Below are 12,953 nucleotides of genomic sequence, written 5' to 3'. Positions count from 1 at the left end.
CACAGTGTGGACCCTAATTCCTCCACGTATACCTCGAGTTTCCCCGCTAGCTCCTTTTGTTCTGCTAGATCCACCATGTACTCTCCCACTCACCATGCCTTATTGCTACTATCTGTCTGCAGCCGTGACGCCGCGAGACTTTCACGGCACAGTGTTTTGATGGCTAACACTTTCTGACTTTCTTCCGTTTCTAGATTATGCTGTTTAATCATCTCTCCTTGCCTACTTAATTCTGTCTTTAATTTGGTTACCTGTAGAGTTTACCACAGTGAGAGTACTGCTTTCCAATCATCTTTCTTAAGTTTCTTTTCCTGTAGCACATCTGTAGCATGACTTCTATCGGTATCTTTTATCAATGTTCTACATAACCCTAATTTACCATCGACATATTTCTGAAGTGTCGTCACCAAACCTTCTTGCATCTCTGCCATGGTTTCCGCAAAGATATATATATATCTCTGCCCCGAGGAATCGGCTACTGCTTTTTGGTTCCAACTGTACACTCCTCCCCAGACGTCTAATTACTTTGGAGCGGCCTTATAAGAAGTCTCACATATTACAATCACTTAAACAACTTGTGCCCACCCAGGGATATCACTATGTTGGAAAATATTATTGCTGCTACCAAGGGTTGTTAATTGATTAGGGACTAAAAAGGAGACCTACACATGGAGGCAGAGGGCGTGGCTGAGGTATAAAATGAGTAATTTGCATCTGTCTTTACCACGGAAGAAGATTCTGCCAAAGTCACAGTAAAAGAGGTAGTTGAGATGCTGGATGGGCTAAAAATGGATAAAGAGGAGGTACTCGAAAGGCTGGTTGTACTTAGAGTAGATAAGTCACCAGATCCGGATGGGATGCATCCTAGATTGCTGAGGGAAGTAAGTGTGGAAATTGTGGAGGTACTGGCCATAATCTTCCAATCCTCCTTAGATACAGGGGTGGTGCCAGAGGACTGGAGAATTGCAAATGTTACACCCTTGTTCCAAAAAGGGAGTAAGGATAAACCCAGCAACTATAGGCCAGTAAATTTAACCTCGGTGGTGGGGAAAAATTTTGGAAACAATAATCAGGGACAGAATTAACAGTCACTTGGACAAGTGTGGATTAAATAAGGAAAGTCAGCACGGATTTGTCAACAGCAAATCATGTGTAACTAACCTGATTGAGTTTTTTGATGAGGGCACTGCGGTTGATGTTGTGTACGTGGACTTCCAAAAGGCGTTCGATAAAGTGCCAGCAAAGTAGAAGCCCATAGAATAAAAGAGGCAGTGGCAGCATGGATATGAAATTGGCTAAGTGACAGGAAACAGAGAGCAGTGGTGAACGGTTGTTTTTCGGACTGGAGGAAGGTAAATAGTGGTGTTCCCCAGGGGTCGGTACTAGGACCATTCTTTTCTTGATATATATTAATGACTTGGACTTTGGTACAGGGAACAATTTCAAAATTTGCAGATGACACAAAATTTAGAAGTGTAGTGAACAGTGAGGAGGATAGTGATAGACTTCAAGAGGACATAGACAAGCTGGTGGAATGGGTGGACACATGGCAGATAAAATTTAATGCAGAGAAATGCGAAGTGATACAATTTGGTCGTAAGAACGAGGAGAGGCAATATAAATTAGTGGGTACAATTCTAAAGGGGGTGCAAGAACGGAGCGACCTGTGCACAAATCGCTGAAGGTGGCAGGGCAGGTTGAGAAAGTGGTTAAAAAATCATACGGGATCCTGGACTTTATAAATAGAGGCATAGAATACAAAAGCAAGGAAGTTTTGATGAACCTTTATAAAACACTGGTTTGACCATAACTGGAATATTGTGTCCAGTTCTGGGCACCGCACTTTAGGAAGGATGTGAAGGCCTTAGAGAGTGTGCAGAAAAGATTTACTAAAATGGTTCCAGGGATGAGGGACTTCAGTTATGTGGATAGACTGGAGAAGCTTGGATTGTTCTCCTTAGAGCAGAGAAGATTGAGAGGAGATTTGACAGGTGTTCAAAATCATGAGGGGTTTAGGCAGAGCAGATAGAGAGAAACTGTTCCCATTGGCAGAGAGGTCGAGAATCAGAGGATACAGATTTAAGGTAATTGGCAAAAGAACCAAAGGCGACATGAAGAAAAACTTTTTTACACAGTGAGTGGTTGCGATCTGGAATGCACTGCCTAAAGGGGTGGTGGAGACGGATTCAATCGTGGCTTTCAAAAGGATAAGTACTTGAAGGAACAAAATTTGGAGGGCTACAGGGAAAGGCCGGAGGAGTGGGACTAACTGGATTGCTCTTGCAGAGAGCTGGCAAGGGCTCAACGGGCCGAATGACCTCCTTCTGTACTGCAACCATTCTATGATTCTATGATTCCATGATACTAATCCTTTTCAATAATATTCCACACGGTTTGCACATAAGCGTGTTTGTAACAGCAGGTTTTAATACACGCTCAAGAACAATGTTCTAAAACAGTTATATCAAACAACAAGCATTTCCCGCAAATGTCAAGGTGATCAAGTTTGGCCTCCGTAGGGTTGTGAACCTCCGACTGTCCCTAGAGCTCTAAAATTGGGGTCCCATATGCTCGGTTTTTATATTGTTCGGCTGCTATGTTCTGCTGATACCAGTTCTATGATGATAGACTGCTTCAGCAGTCTTTCAATGATCAGTTCTATGGTGCTAACTGTTTCAACAGTCTTTCAATTATCCAAGTAATTTCAATTGTTCTTAGTAATCACATCCCTTATCTAGCTGCAGACTTCATGACCCAGCATGTCTTTGTAACCCAGAGATGAGAAGCTCCGTCTCCACAAGTACCACTGTCTTGGAAATGCCTGGGGCTTGTTGGGATACTTGACTATGTTTTGGTATAAACCATATTCTTGCAACCACACAAGAAGGAAGTTTTGTAGCTGGTAGGAAGACAAACAGGAAAGGCTGTAGGAGCTGTTGTGCCACAATCAGGTTAGTAAAGGCAGGGCAAGGAGGCACATATGTCATTTCAGCTTTATATAGACTGACAAAGAACAGCAATGGACGTATTATTTCTTCAAGGTGTCATGCACATGTATATAAAGCTAAACAAGCTTTTGTGTTTTTGGATGACTTGGAGAAAGAAGCCAATGGCTCAGACGGTCAGCTGAGCTCATCAAGATCCACAACTCTTGCCCCACCTTCATCAACTCCATTATGGAACCTGATCTGCTCCAGCACCAGCTGGTCCTTCTCAAGATGTAGGCACCTTGAGAAGGACATGATGGGGATTACAGTTCCAAAAGGCTTACAGAGACAGTCAGCAGCTCTGGCATCTCAGGTAGTAGTTAGAAAAAGTACCAGATTAGATAGCTGTGCAAGATTACTGGCACCATAAGAACATAAGAAATAGAAGCAGGAGTAGGCCATATGCCCCCTCAAGCCTGCTCCGCCATTCAATCAGATCATGGCTGATCTTCGACCTCAACTCCACTTTCCAGCCTGATCCCCATATCCCTTGATTCCCCTAGATCTATCTATCTCAGCCTTGAACATATTCAATGACTCAGGATCCATAGCCCTCTGGGTTAGAGAATGCCAAAGATTCACAACCCTCTGCATGAAGAAATTCCTTCTCATCTCAGTCTTGAATGGCCAACCCCTTTTCCTGCGACTATGCCCTCTAGTTCTAGTCTCTCCAGCCAGGGGAAACAATCTACCAGCATCTACCCTGTCAAGCCCCCTCATAACCTTATATTTTTCAATGAGTTCACCTCTCATTCTTCTAAACTCCAGAGAGTATAGGCCCGTTCTACTCAACTTCTCTTCATAGGACAACCTACCCATCCCAGGAATTAATCTAGTGAACCTTTGTTGTGCTGCCTCTAAGGGAAGTATATCCTTTCTTAGAAACGATTGGTTGGTGATGTGCTGCAAAATTGTTACTACCAGTCAGGAAACAAAATAAATGTTCAGAAACTGGTACAATTCATATCTTAACTTGCAATGTTTTAGAATGGTTTGCAAGTGTCTGGGCTGATATTTGATAAATGGGAGCAATGTGGTTTGCTGGGAATGCTGAAGATTTTTGGCATGTTGGATTCTGAGGGAGAGGCAGTGGGACAGTGTTGTTAGGACTGTTAATGCAGTGGGAAGATGTGGCTCTCCAGAGAAGGTGCCCTGAATCAGTTGATCAACAGCAATGGATTCTCTTGGATTGCCTTTCCTTGGTTCTGCAGGCTACCTTCATTCCCCTGATACTTTCGGCTATACTCCTGCTCCTACACAACAAGCCCTGTTTTTAATGTCAAGTTATATAGCATGCAGCACATCATCGCTCTCCCGGACCCTCGTGCTGGATTGCACTGCGGAGCCCCAACAAACCTGTCAAGGCATCTGGAACGATCCTTCAACGTTCCAGTCCTTGCTTTATTATAATCCTGGTTCAAGAATGGAGCTGTTTACGTCCTGAGGAACTGCACAGGTGTCAACAAAGGGTATCCCTTATCACCCAGGGTCTAAGCAGGCACTTGTCATTTTGAAATAGCAATGGCGCCGTGGACTGCTTCAAAATAAACAAAACATGGCAGCTCCCAGGGAAACAACGCTAGTGGTAACAAAATCCAGGTTGACTCTCCAGTGCCATACTGAGGGAATGCTGCACTGTCGGAGGTGCAGTCTTTCAGATGAGATGTTAAACCTACCCTCTTAGGTGGATGTAAAAGATCCCATTTCGAAGAAGCACAGGGGAGTTCTCCCTGGCGTCCTGACCACTATTTAACCGTCAAACAACATCACTAAAAAAACAGATTCTCTGGTCGTTATCACATAGAATTACAGAGAATTACATAGAATGTACAGCACAGAAACAGGCCATTCAACCCAACGGGTCCTTGCCGGTGTTTATGCTCCACACGAGCCTCCTCCTTCCATACTTCATTTAACCCTATCATCATATCCTTCCATTCCTCTCTTCCTCAGTGTTTATCTAGTTTCCCCTTAAATGCATTTGTGCTAGTCGCCTCAACTACTCCTTGTGGTAGCAAGTTCCACATTCCAACCACTCTCTGGGTAAAGAGGTTTCTCCTGAATTCCCTATTCGATGTATTGGTGATTATTATATATTTTGCCCCTAGTTCTGGTCTCCCCTGCAAGTGGAAACATCTTCTCTACGTCTACCATATCAAACCCTATCCTAATCTTAAAGACCTCTATCAGATCACCCCTCAGTCTTCTCTTTTCTAGAGAATAGAGCCCCAGCCTGCTCAATCTTTCCTGATAGGTATAACCTTTCAGTTCTGGTATCATCCTAGAAAATCTTTTTTGCACCTTCTCCAGTGCCTCTATATCCTTCTTATAATATGGAGAACAGAACTGTGCGTAGTACTCCAAGTGTAGTCTAACCATGGTTCTCTACAAGTTTAACATAACTTCCATGCTTTTCATTTCTATCCCTTGAAAAATGAACCCCAGAGCTTTGTTTGCCTTTTGTATAACCTTATTAACCTATGTTGCTACTTTTAGTAATTTGTGTATCTGTACCCCCAGATCCCTCTGCTCCTCTACTCAACAATGACTTTTATTATCCAAGCAGTATGTGGCCCCCTTATTCTTCCTACCAAAATGTAATATCTCACACTTATCTATATTGAAATTCATTTGCTAATCACATGCCCATTCTCCAAGTTTATTAATGTCTTCCTGTATTTTGTCACAGTCCTCCTCAGTATTAACTATACCCCCCAATTTGGTGTCAATAACAAGGAGACTAACATGGTGGGCATGGCATCAGAAGAAGAGATCAAAAAAGATGTAAACATTTGAGATAGAACGGGGGGAGATAATTGATTAACTAATCAAACTTATCCTCTCTAAGTTTGATTAGTTAATCAATTATCTCCCCCCGTTCTATCTCAAATGTTTTTACATCTTTTTTGATCTCTTCTTCTGATGTCATGCCCACCATGTTAGTCTCCTTGTTATTGGCAAAGTAATTATTTAATATTTCTGCCATTTCACTGTCACTACCTGTGGGTTTATCATGTGTAACCCTTAGTGGCCTATCCCTATCCTGATTTTTCTTTTGTTATTTATGTGTCTATAGAATACTTTATTTCTTTTTATGTTCCTTGACAATTTATTTTGTAGTTTCTCTTTGTCTTCCTAATTGTTTTTTTAACTTCTTTCCTAATCTCTTCATATTCCCTTTGTCATCCTTTCCTTTATTGTTTATGTACTTAGAGTATCCTTTTTCTTTAGTTTCAACTTTGTCCTTATTTCTTTATTCATCCGTGATGTATTATTACTGGCTTGTTTGCTCTTGCTTTTTAATGGGATATATTTCTCCTGGACTCTACTGATCACCGCTTTAAATGTTTCCCACTGCTGTTCTATTTCTTTGTTTATCAGTAAATTTTTCCAGTTTATTTTCCCTAGTTCCATTCTCATCCCCTGAAAATCAGCTTTTTTTCCAATATATGCAGAGGGCATGGCTGAGGTACTAAATGAATACTTTGTATCTGTCTTTGCCAAGGAAGAAGATGCTGCCAAAGTCACAGTAAAAGAGGAGGTAGTTGAGATACTGGATGGACTAAAAATGGATAAAGAGGAGGTACTAGAAAGGCTGGCTGTACTTAAAGTACAGCCAGCCTTTCTAGTACACCGGCATCTCCACATCGTACTTAAAGTAGAAAGTCATCCATTCCAGATGGGGATGCATCCTAGGTTACTGAGAGAAGTAAGGGTAGAAATAGCAGATTTGTTAAAGGCAAATCATGTTTAACTAATTTGATTGAGTTTTTTGATGAGATAACAGAGGACAATGCAGTTGATGTTGTGTATGTGGACTTTCAAAAGGCGTTTGATAAAGTGCACATAATATACTTGTCAGCAAAATTGAAGCCCATGGAATAAAAGGGGAAGTGGCAGCATGAAATTGGCTAAGTGACAGGAAACAGAGAGTAGTGGTGAACGGTTGTTTTTCAAACTGGAGGGAGGTGTACAGTGGTGTTCCCCAGGGGTCAGTACTAAGACCACTGCTTTTTTTGACATATATTAATGACTTGGACTTGGGTGTACAGGGCACAATTTCAAAATTTGCAGATGACACAAAACTTGAAAGTGTAGTAAACAGTGATGAGGATAATAATAGACTTCAAGAGGACATAGACAGGCTGGTGGAATGGGCAGACACATGAAATTTATTGCAGAGAAGTGCAAAGTGATATATTTTGGCAGGAAGAATGAGGAGAGGCAATATAAACTAAATGGTACTATTCTAAAGGGGGTGCAGGAACAGAGAGACCTGGGGGTATATGTACACAAACCTTTGAAGGTGGCAGGACAGGTTGAGAAAGCGGTTTAAAGGATCCTGGGCTGTATAGAGGCACAGAGTATAAAAGCAAGGAAGTTATGATGAACCTTTATAAAACACTGGTTCGGCCACAACGGGAGTGTTGTGTCCAATTCTGTGCACTGCACTTTAGGAAGGATGTGAAGGCCTTAGAGAGGGTGCAGAAAAGATTTACTAGCATGGTTCCAGGGATGAGGGACTTCAGTTACGTGGATAGACTGAAGAAGCTGGGGTTGTTCTCCTTACAGCAGAGAAGTTGGAGCGGCAGAGGCGGCCGGAGTGGACCTAGTGGAGCATCAGAGGCGGGGGAGTGAATGAAATAAAGCCCAGGATCGAATACCTACTCTCACTCGGAGAGGCGAGTCTTCCGGAGACAGTCAGTGGGAAACGAAAAGAAAACAAGGAGTAACGTCATAGGACAGCAGGTAGGTGATTGGCTGGTAAGTTTTACAGCTTTTTGCCCTCTGAGTCAGGGAATTGGGTAAAATTAAATTAAAAGCTGGAAGCGTAAAACTGCTGTTAGTTAATTAAATTTAATAGCTTAAATTAGTTTATTAACTAGACTAATAAAACTATATGTAGGGGAAGGAGCTGATTGGCTGGTAGCTGGTGAGCGTTTCTTTTTCTGGAAGTGTTTTTTTTAAGGCTTAATTTATTTTTGTTAAGTTTAGTAAACAACAAAATAAATCGAGGCATGGCAGGGCAGCTCACACCCGTCGAATGTACGGCCTGTGCCATGTGGGAACTCCAGGACGCTTCCCAGGACTAACTGGATTGCTCTTACAAAGAGCCGACACGGGCTCGATGGGCCGAATGGCCTCCTTCTGAGCTGTAACCATTCTATGATTTCATGATTCCATGCTTCTTATTACTTTGGTCTTTGTTGTTTGTGGGACCTTGCTGTGCACAAATTGGCTGCCACGTTTCCTACATTACAACAGTGACTACACTTCAAAATTACTTCATTGGCTGTAAAGTGCTTTGGGACAATCTGAAGTCATGAACGCTGCTATATAAATGAAAGTCCTTTCTTTCTTTAATCTGCAGCTCCTTGTAAATACCTTCAATTATCTTCAGTTAAACCACACCAAAGATTTGTTGCTCTCACAAGTTATAGAGATGTGGGCCAGGATCATTAACCCTCTGCAGAATCTGATAATGTAAACCACCAAGAGAATGTCATGTATCATGTGGGGTAAAAATCAAATCTTTTTATGTGGGTAAATAGCTATCAACTATGATTATTTGTTCAGGACTAATTTTTAAGATGATTTCTTTAAAATTATGTCCTTTTTGCTTTCTTATTAACTTTTATGTTTGAAAAGTGGGTCTGGATTTAATTGATGGCTCGATTCTTTCAATGTTGCTAATAAAATGGAAATATTTTGGATACCACATCAAACATGACCTCTTTATGTACCATTATGTACTCTTTTAGATCAAAGCAACACTTAAATTGTTGATTTAAAGTATGCTGTGCGTAAGAAGCAGCATACCCATGATATAGTACGAAGCTGGCCAACTGTAAAATGGCATCTGCCAATGTCCAGCATTCTGGTTATGTGTGATATGGTTGTTCATAATTCCAAAAATGACAGCAAAATTTTTTCAGCTATTGCGTTGACCAGGATCTGGAAAGAGCATGTTGGAATAAGAACACAGAAACAAGTGTAGACCATTCAGCCCCTCAAACTTGTTCTGTGACTCAATTAGATCATGGCTGATTTATACTCCATTTACCTGCCTTTGTTCTATACCTCTTGATACCCTTACCCAACAGAAGTCTATCGATCTCCAAATTAAAAAAATTCAATTGACCCATCATCCACAGCCTTTTGGGTGAGTGAGTTCCAGATTTCCACTACTATTTATATGAAAAAGGGCTTCCTGATTTCACTTCTAAATGGACCAGCTCTAATTTTAAGATTGTGCCCTCTTGTTCTGAATTTTCCTCAGCAGAGGAAATAATTTTCCTGTATCTACCATATCAAATCCCTGTATCATTTTAAACACCTCGATCAGATCACTTCTCTACCTTCTAAACTCAAGGGAATACAAGCCAAGTTTATGCAACCTGTCCTCATAATTTAAACTTTTAAGCCCTGGCATCATCCTGGTGAATCTGCAATGTACCTCCAAGGCCAATATATCTTACTGAGATTCGGTGTCCGAAACTGAACGCAGTACTCCAGGTGGATTCTGACGAAGGCTTTGTAGAACTGAAGCATCACTTCCTCACTTTTCAATTCCAAACCCTTTTGAGATAAAGATCAACATCCCATTAGTCTTTTTGATTACTTTTTACACGTCTACAATAGCTTTTAGCGATTAGTGTACATGGACACCTACATCCCTTTGCTTCATCACAGTTCCTAGTCTCTCACCATGAAGAACACACTCCAATTTATCTTTCTCAGATCCAAAGTAGATGGCCTCACACTTCCCCTTTTTGAACTCCTTTTGCCATAGTTTTGCCCACTCATTGGGCATCATTTTAGCACCCGCTATCGGGTGCGTTCCTGGCGGGGCGGCTCCGAAAATCGGAGAATCCCGGAGTGGGTCGGGTGCCCGACTCCAACCCGCCCACTTCCGGGTTCCCCACTGACGCGCCAGCGTGCGCGCGTAGCCCCCGCTGGTGGGAATTCCGCAGGCAATTAAAGCCAGCGGGGTTCCACTTGAAGCTATTTATTTTGCTTGTTCAGGTCATTAATTAACCTGATTAAGGGATTATGTGAGGAGGGGTGGGATTTTATAGCAAACTGGGACTGTTTCCCGTACTGGGGGAAACACTCCTAGTTCAAATGGACCTGTTGCAGCCATCAGCCTGTGGCAGATGCAAAGGTTCATTTGACAGGTAGGGGGGGAGACCCTCACTCATTGCAGGAGGCAACTCTGTCACGTGGGACAAAGTTTGGCCTCCACCACCCTCCTCCTGATAATCAAAGTCACCAACTTGCACACTTACCCCGGGGTCCAGAGACATGTATCTACCTTGCGGACCCCCTCAGATGTACATCTTCCGGATGGGGGCCGCCGTAGCTGCAGTCATGACCTCCTCGGAGGGCGAACAGCATCACCAGCCTCACCAGCCTCGCCATCCACGCCGTCCACCTCTGACACGTGGAGCTCCACAACAGCGTGCTGTGACACATCCACCTGTACAGCAGGAGGGAGGGCTACCGCAGAGAGAGATGCGTCGCAGAGGGCACTACCCTCGCCACAGGGTCCACAGACCGAGGCTCAGCTTCCTGGACCTCTCTGAGCAGCAGTGCACACGGAGGCTCAGAGTCGCTCAACATGTAGTCGTGGACATCTGCAGCCTCCTTCATGCCGAGCTGCTGCTGGCTGGCCCGAGCACCATCTTCTTACCTGTCACTGTCAAAGTCACCACTGCCCTCAACAACTTCTCCTCCGCATCCTTCCAGGGTGCCACCGGGGACATCGCCGACGTCTCTCAGCCGTCTGCACAAAAGAGCCCTGCAAATACACCTACACCCACTCTGCAGTGACACAATGGGTGGCATCAGTTGTGGGTCTTCATAGTGATCCTCAGGAAAGGGCATTATTGCACAAACCAGACAAGATTCGCAAAGACGTGGCAGTAGTGGTGCCAATATAATATGTAATGTGAGTTGGTCAGAAATTCAATATAAGTCAAAACCATGACAAACCCTCAAACACCCTTGTGCATCCCCTTCATGCTCACGACACGTTTGCCTTACGCTGCCTACTGCACATATGTGATGCATGCCCTGTGGCTGCAGCACAGGTAGTGGCAGGTTGAGTGAGGCTGACCATGAAAGAGATGCACGAGAGGGTGAGTATGAGATAGAGCCATGAGATTGTATGAGGATTGGGTTGAGTGGTAGTGGCGGGATGAGTACTGGTGAGGTGAATAAGTGCAGGTAAGATGAGGATGAGGTTTGAGTGGGTATGAGGGGTGATGTGACAGAGTAGTGTTGGCAGTGCAGAAGGAAGTGTGGGGTGGGGACGGTGATGTGGCAGATGGAGTGTAGGGGAATGAGTAAGTGTACTCACTTTGGCTGACCTACTGAGGTCATTGGAGCACCTCCTGCATTGTATGCAGGTGGGCGATATGTTGGTGGTGCAGGTGACCTCCTCTGCCACCACGAGCCAGGCCTTCTTGGTGGCAGAGGCAGGCCGCTTCCTCCCGCCCGCCGGGGGAAAGATCTCTGTCCTCCCCCTCCTCCTCACCCCATGTATTGATACCTGGAGTGAGGCATCATTAAACTGGGAGCAGCCATCCCCCTGGGCTGCTCCATGCTGTAATTTTTTCTATTTGTTGCAGTATCTGTCAGTGGAGGACTGCCCCTTTAAATAGAGCTCCTCCAGCTGACAGACCTTACTGCGCATGCACAGCCCGCCCGACACGCAGATCAGCAGTGGGGAACCCGGACGACAAGGTAAGTGGATCTAATTGGGCTGCGATCGCGCGGGTGGCAGACTGATTTCGCCGGGCGTGATAGCCCCCCTGCCGAGAACCCACAGCCCTGGTAACATCGGGCCCATTTAGTCTGTCTACGTCTCTTTGTAACTTCCTGCTCCTATCTACAAAACTTACTGTACCTCTTAACTTAGTGTCATCTGCAAACTTGGATAGACTACTTTCTATTCCTTCATGCACATCATTAATAAATATGGTGAAAAGCTGAGGCCCCAGTACTGATCCCTGGGAAATACCACTTGTCACATCCCACCAATCAGAGAATGTTCCCCTTATCACTTCTCTCTGTCTCCTACCTCCCAACCAATTACCAACCTATGTCAAAAGATAACCTCCAATTCGGTACACTTTCATTTTTACCAATAATCTCTTGTGCGGAACCTTATCCTATGCCTTCTGGATGTCCATATAGACAACATCCATAAACACTTCCCTTACCACCATGCCAGCAACCTCCTCAAAAAATTCAATTAGATTAGTCAGACATGATGTACCCTTCACAAATCCTCGTTTTGGCAGCAAACAGCAGAAACTCTGGGGCATTTTAAGGAGCTTGAGTTTGTTTACAATCTCTGCCTCCTGCATGCTGAAGAGCCTAAATACTCAAGCTCCCTAAAATGTTCCTTAAAAGACCGTAGCCTTGAAATTCTGCAGGGGTTCCCACCCGAGTTATAAGCTATCTACATGAGTGTGCTGCCTCTTCCACAGAGCATACTTCAAATGAACAATTGTAGTGTTGCTTTAATCTAAAAGAGAACCTCCATGGAATTTCAGGGCCATTTTCCTTTCTGAGATACAGTGGGGTAGATTTTCAACTTGGCACCCAGGTGTAAAAATGGCATTGCCGACCGGCCGCTAGCTATAGAAGCAGCCTGATTTTTATTCCCATTGATTTTCAAAACGGGCAGTTTCTATAACTAGCGGCTGATCTGCAACTCCAGTTTTACGCCCATGTGGCAAGTTGAAAATCTATCCCAGTGGCTTTACAACAATCCATTACAAGATCTTAAAATAGGTTCCAATGAAGAAGGCCTTTCAGCCCATTTGATGTTACCTTTCAAAAGTAGCAACCTTACTACATTCCCATTCAATGAATCAACTATCCTGGCATCAACTATCCTTTCAGAGAACCTATTAAGGCTGTTGATTGCCTGCTTTATAAAGAAATACTGTTCCT

The sequence above is a fragment of the Heptranchias perlo genome, chromosome 1 (assembly GCF_035084215.1).
Source record: "Heptranchias perlo isolate sHepPer1 chromosome 1, sHepPer1.hap1, whole genome shotgun sequence".
NCBI classification, from domain to species: domain Eukaryota; kingdom Metazoa; phylum Chordata; class Chondrichthyes; order Hexanchiformes; family Hexanchidae; genus Heptranchias; species Heptranchias perlo.
This window is presented reverse-complemented; position numbering follows the sequence as displayed.